We start from the raw sequence: 7032 nt of genomic DNA on the forward strand, positions 1-7032 counted from the left end.
CAGATACACCTGTACATTTCGCTACAACACGGTGGTTGTTTTGCACACTTGATTGCTATCACTTAAGTCTAATGCAGCTTTCCAGAAAACTTCAAAACTAGAAGTACCAAAAAAGGCAAGTTGAGCGCCACTCAAAGGTGGACTTGATCAATTGGGGCAAATCCATGAATTAGAAACGTTGACATTTTCAAAGAACCGTCTAATTTGACACAATTGAAGCTCAACGTTATACTAAAAGACAATGTTAAAAGTATGGGCATGTATTTAGATCAAATAATACAATGCATTAAGTAAAAGCTGTTCTGCAGATAAAAGGCTACAGTAAACACATAGGCCCTACTAATGTTACTATTGCAATTGTTTGCTAACAGGTTGCCATAGGAACTTAATAGACAATTCAGCACTCCCAAGTGACCAAACTCCTCCCACTCAGGAGTTTGCTAAACAGTCAAGATCCTCCTTGAAAATACTGAAAAGAAAAGCAAATAGATTTTTCCTCTCGTGAAACAAAACAGAATGGGTGACACTTCCTGTCTTGGTGCGATAAATCTGTTGGTTTGCAACAATCTTATGAGCTTTATGAGCACATACATCATAAATCAGTAATACAGTTTGCACCTTCTCAGCATGCGGAACATATCTGAAGCATGTTGATGTATGTGTCTTCCTCAGTGAGGACTAATGGCCGCCCGTCCAGCAGAAACTAATTGCAGGAATAGAGCAGCTGGAGGACTACATTTGAGCCTTTTGAGTTGAAGCTGTCCGTGTGAAAGCGAGCTCACCTCAGCTGCACCGCGCAGCTCTTTTGATGCTCCAGCAGTTGTCTGCTAAGTGGCAGATGGCAGCGAGCCAAAGAGGTTATTGCAAGTTTAGAGCTGGCTGGCTCTGAAAACACAGCCACTGCAGGAGCTATTGATCGGCGCGCGGCTCTCTCGGTGGCTCAGAAGCTGCCAGGGTTCCCCCTTCCTCCCCCCCCATCTCACTCTCTGCTCCAAGCTGCTGAGAGGAGTCCAGCCCACTAAAGCTCTGCTCGGTTGTTAAGAAGCCTGGAAGGGAACACTTGCTGTTTGCATGAAATGACTACTGGCTTGACTTTACGAGGCAGTGAAGCTGCTTGTTAACCCCATTATATTGTGTCCTTAATGTTAGAGGTAATTCGGAATGGTAAATGGACTGCATTTATATAGTGGTACAGGTCATTGCGACCCGTCAAAGTGCTTGTGAGTATACAAGTCACCATTCACACACATTCACACATTCTGCCTTGAATCAAGGAAACTAACATTCCCCCCAACATGCACACACTGCTGGCCATCTGGGACAGTTTGGCATTAAGTGTCTTGCCTGAAAACACATCGTCATGTTGACGCAGAGGCTGGGTATCAAACCATCGACTTAATAGGTTGACGGCCACTATACATCCTGAGCCCCATATTCTGTATGTTGTTGTCATTATATGTGCAGACTTCTCTCTGGCCCTAACATAATGGCTCCTGAATAATATACCAGTGTGTCTCTTGGAGAAGTTTGAGGTGAGAAACTCCACTCTCAGCAATCCCATTGACATTCAAATTTCCAGTGTTGAAAAGTGCGTGAACAAACTTGCCAGGAGTTTTGCGACAATAGGAAACACCTTTCTGTGCTCATATTCATGGCAGACTCACGGAGAAACAGACATCTGGCGCAGGGAGTTTGGGTCACACTGAGTCAAAAAAAAAAGTTAATTATACATCAACAGCGGGGAAAAGTTTTCATTATTATTAATTCAGCAGGCGGCAGTGTGAGAGGAGACAGTTTCTATCCACAGATCCAGCTGCAGGTCGGTCATGAGGGAATGTTTGCTCAGTCATCCACTCATCGACCACTTTTGGGCAACCAGCAGGAGGTCAATAGAACTGATTCTCCTCTTATACAAAGTATTTCATCCTTTGAAATCACAGTGAAGGTTGTTTGTGATACACACGATAAAGTTATATCATTCAAACATGATGTTTCTGTAAGTAGGAGGTTTCTTATCAACTATAGTATGGTTGATACAGTCATACATGTATATGTAATAGTCCTACTGAATAGAAAATAGCCAGCACTTAGCTGTAATCATTAAATCACTGCCCATCAACCGACAACTTCCTGCAGCATCATCTGCACCTGTGTGGTCGGAGTCACTATCATTCACATTCACATTAAAGGTCCTGATGACTGGAAACTGATTTCAATCACATGGTCCTAATCTGTGGATGAAGTCATGGAGATGCATTAGCTGTAACGAGATTACATCGCACTTTAAGGACTTCTCGTCCATCTTGTTAATCCTCTCACAGTTATCATAAGCAGATAAACACTGTGGTTCAATAAATCGGTAGACCTTGTGTTGGGATTTGGAAAAACTGATTAATTGTTTAAATATATGTTGTAATCCCTTAAAAGCCAGACATCCTCTGGTTCCAGCTTCTAATGATTTAAGATCTGTTCTTTTCTCTGTTTTGTAGATTAACTTTGGGTATGTTTTGGCCCAATAGAAAATATATTTAAAGACTTCACCTTTATTCAGACATTGTATTTTCTCATTGAATAGACTAAATGATTCATCTTCAAAGTCATTATTAGATTAATCCATTATCAAAATAAACACTATTTGAAGCACAGCTGATCGCCTGACAGCAGCCAGATCAGTGCATGCGCTGCATCATCCAATCAGTGAGAGATACACAGTAAGGGGGCGGGGCGAGTGTCTGAGGATTTCACCGGAGGATGGTCTGGTAGGTCCTCGATTATCGCTCCTCCGTTATCGATCCTCGATCCTCGATCCTCCGGCACAAATAAGGCCACTCGGACGGTACTCAAGGTGGCGCAGACAAATCAACTTCAAGGATTGTAGCCTTTGCAGACCATTTACATGCACTAAAGCCCATATAAAACACTACAGGGAAGGTAAACCCCAAAAAGCATAGTAGGGCCTCTTTAAGTTCATACAAGTCCACTGACACCGACCACATAGATGATGTTTTTAAAAGCAAACTGCATCAGGGTATCAGTGTCTTGTGACAAAAGCTATACATTCACAATGTAATCCACAAATAACCTTTTTTAGGCTTTCATTGTGCATTCAGTCATAACACTGTTGCTCCTGCTGAGGAAAACCTTCTGTACCCTACGAAGCAGGATCTGGCACTAATGGCTTAGAAGCTCACACCCAGGTAATGAACCACATGTCTGTCCGGAAAGGCCCAGTGTTGGCTTTTAAAAGCCACTGGAGCTTTTCTAGACACAACTTTTCCTGGTAGCTGCACAGAGAAATGGATATGTGTCTAATGGAAGGCTTTTAGGGGGTATTGATTTCGTTTTTCTTTCCATAAGTTTGGACCGGCAGTTTTGCCCTTGACATACATTCGGACAAGTATGCAGATGGGAGAAAACAACCTGCCTTTTCTCTTTCTCTCAGCAGCACGACAATTATTCTTTCTGTGTGAGCGGCAACCAAATTAGATCATTTAGCTCCTCTGATTGGCCGATTGAAACAAGCCAATGTAATGCATGATATGTGCATATGAGTCTTTAATGTTTGCTCAGCAGCACAACTAGTATTATCTCTATGTGAGCGGCTTCCAAATGAGATCATTAAGAACATTATTACGCACGTTAATGAGCTATCTGTCTCGCGTAGCACCAAACACTTTTTGAAATCTCCCTTCCTCCATCAGCTGCACTCTTCTGTCCACGTACATCACTCATACAAATATCTGCAGAGTCATCAGTTGAGTTGAAACCCTCCCTCAGACTCCTCAGAGTGAGGAACCTAAAGATGCGACTCAGCGCTTTCTTACTTTGTGTGACCAGCGCTTGGGGCTGTCATTACACTAATGCAGCTCTGCTATCCAACAAAGCATCAGCCACCAGGACGAAAGAGGAAAGACAGCACAAGATCTTAAGATAATACACTGCCCTACATTACAACCTGACATGTCTTTGCTTTTTAGAAATGTGCAATTACTCATCATTATGAGCTGCGTGTGAAAAAGCAGGACCTGTTCATATGGAAATATTTCACGAGCTATCTTTGGAGGCACAGTTCATACAGTGAAGTAGCTAATCACTTACAGATACTCCCTGACAATGGCATTTCAAAGCAGTTTTGATATTGCATAAGTGTTATTTCAAGCTCCATTTTCAAAAAGAAGTTTACTTGTGAACAGAAAGGTCAACAGGTGGATTGTCATGAAAAAAAGCACTATGCAAGGCTCCACTCCACCCTCTAACGCCCATCAGAAGTAAACACTGACGCATATCTTCACCCTTGTGAATACTGCCTGTTCAATGCGTCTATTGTATTGTTTTATATTTTCTAAGGGTGATATGTACGGTGGCCGACAGGTGTAAAAGCATTTCACGGTCCAAAACATTTCGATTAGGAGAAGCGCGTTGCAGTTTCAGAACTGATGCAAATATATAAACCCAACTGTGCCAAAACACATAAAAATGGAGAACCATTTTCACCAACTTGACTAAACATTTGCACAATTTACAAAACATTTACCATCTTAACTCAACGTGCACTGCATCAACCAAACGTTGCAAATGCTGGGACACTTATAATGCTGTTGCCGCTGTTTTCGTCAAGTTGGTTTATATTTGCATCGTTTCTGAAACCACAGGAAATGTGTTGGGCCGTTGTAACAGGTTTGTATATAAATAAACTCTATAATAATATATATTGTTCTCTACTGGATGACTAGACTTTGTGAGTTCGTCTTTCTCTCGCTGTTGTCTTTGAAAACTCAGGGTATATGCATATAACTACCTGAAGTATACTATAAGCTATTATGTTGAATTGTCTATCATCAAGATTCTCTCTGGTAGGCAGTGATTCATTGTATATATCTAGGGCTTTTATTGTGAAAGGCAGATCGCTACCCGAAGGTAGACAGAATGAATTTGTATAGTTAGGCCTACAGGGAAACAGAAACGATGGTGTCATTATTCTACAGCCATTGATCATGATCATGAAGCACCGATGTTGCTACTTGAATTTGTCAAGTGCTAAAGCTATGCGAGGACACCGTCTGCATGGGGTGCTTCTTGGGTGTGAAAAGGTGACCCCTCTGGTGGGGGATTCTACAAGTTTAGAGGTAAGGAAAACATCTGAAGAACTATATCTGTCAAATAAATGCAGCCTATAGAAGTACAAAGAGAAATACTCTATTGATTAATTGAGGTTGCAGATTGCACCAACTGAATACTCCACCGCCCTACATCTCCGTTTTCAAAACATGTGGAAGAATCTATGGTGGCCTTGAGCCAACATGTAAAGCAATGCTACAGGGAACGATATATGCATGCTTCTTTTTCTGTAACACTGTACATTTCCCCACTGCTGGATTTATAAAGGAATTCTGAGTCAACTAAACAAAAACAAGACATAGACCATAGACCTCCATCTTTAAAATGCCCAACTTTACAGCAGAATTATGGCGCTTTTCCACTGCAGGGCCTCGATCGGCTTAGTACGGTATGGCTAGGCCTCGTTAGGCCTTGGTAGGCCAGGCTCACTTTATGCTGCGTTTCCATTACAGTTTAGGAACTGGGGTAGTAACTATAGTAACGCAGTGTAGGCGGAGCCGTGACGTCATCTTCAATGCGAAACAGAAAACCAACATCAGCCGTTAGCTGTTAGCACTCAGAGCCACAGCTCCTCATATCTGTTCAGAAACTAGACAAAAGTTAAACAAGTACAAACCACAGACTGTCTGTGTCATGGCGAATACAGTCGCTGGTTTATTTAGGTCTGTATAGGCCGTTGTTGTGAGTGTGGACGGTCGGAGCATATACTGCGTTAGCTTAGCCGATCTCCATTCAGGAAACACGCATTTTAAAAGGTTTTTCGCCTGCCGTCTTTCTGCAGGCTTGTCAAAGCATTAATTCATGGTTTTTACTATCCGGTATCAGTATGTTGTTACTTCGGCATCACTTTGAAACGTGTATTACAACTAAATCACGGTCAAATATGTTCATTTTGTTGTAGTTCCCAGCGATACTCAGCCCAGTTGTTGGCCCGGAAAGAACCTCGATTTTGGAGAGCCAGAAAAACTGTGAAAAAGTACCCACTAGCCGGAACTACGCCTAGTGGAAACGCAACCAAAAACGGGCCGCGGGCACGGCACCGCGTCTTAAACCACACGCGCTCGTGCTGTAGTGTAAATAACGCAACCCAGTCTCATGGCATTTCGTCGCTGTTCACCAACACGATTTTTAATGCTATGTGATTCGTGTTCACCAACACCGATTTTCCCCTTTTTTCGTGTTGCATAAGCAGAATTTTAAAAGCAATGTTTTCTATTGGTAGTCTCACGACATACGTGTTATAAGGAGACAGGAAGCTGTTGTGGTTCAACATGTTCTTACTACAATAGTCAAGCCAGCAATTATTGCTTTTATTTTAAATCGTATAATTTTCTGACTTTGTTTGCCCGGTCTGAGAGGGAACAATAAATGGGGTTTGAGAGCCTCAGGATACTGAAATCTGTATTTTTAAATCTTCTTTTTTTCCTTCTAACTTGTTATTCCTTTCAAAATAACACACGCGTTATTCTTACTCAACAATAACAGCATAATGACCTTGTTTTTATTACTGGTTTACTTTCCATAATCTCTGGCTTCTTTGGACGGTCCGTCAGCGAACTGAATTTCCAAATAAAAAATATAACTCCTAGAGGCCTAGCCATCCGTTTCCGTTATTTTTATTTTGAAATTCAGTTCCTTGAACGGCGTCAAGAAGGCCGACATTATGGAAATAAGGCAGAGAATCGTGTTGGTGAACACGCAATCAATAGATTAAACAATTGTGTTGGTGAATCACGAAATGCATGAACTGGGTTTGAAATGCGCCATAAGACATGTTTCCAGCAGTGTAAAAACGTTTTTAACCTCAACCTAACCTAAACCCTAACCCCTAAACTGTTTAAAATGTTTTAACAAAACAGAGTTAATAAATATTATGATTAATACTTAATGCTAATAAATCTCCATTAAAAGCGT

Source organism: Notothenia coriiceps, unplaced genomic scaffold (assembly GCF_000735185.1).
Source record: "Notothenia coriiceps isolate Sejong01 unplaced genomic scaffold, NC01 NC01_scaffold00004483, whole genome shotgun sequence".
NCBI lineage: Eukaryota > Metazoa > Chordata > Actinopteri > Perciformes > Nototheniidae > Notothenia > Notothenia coriiceps.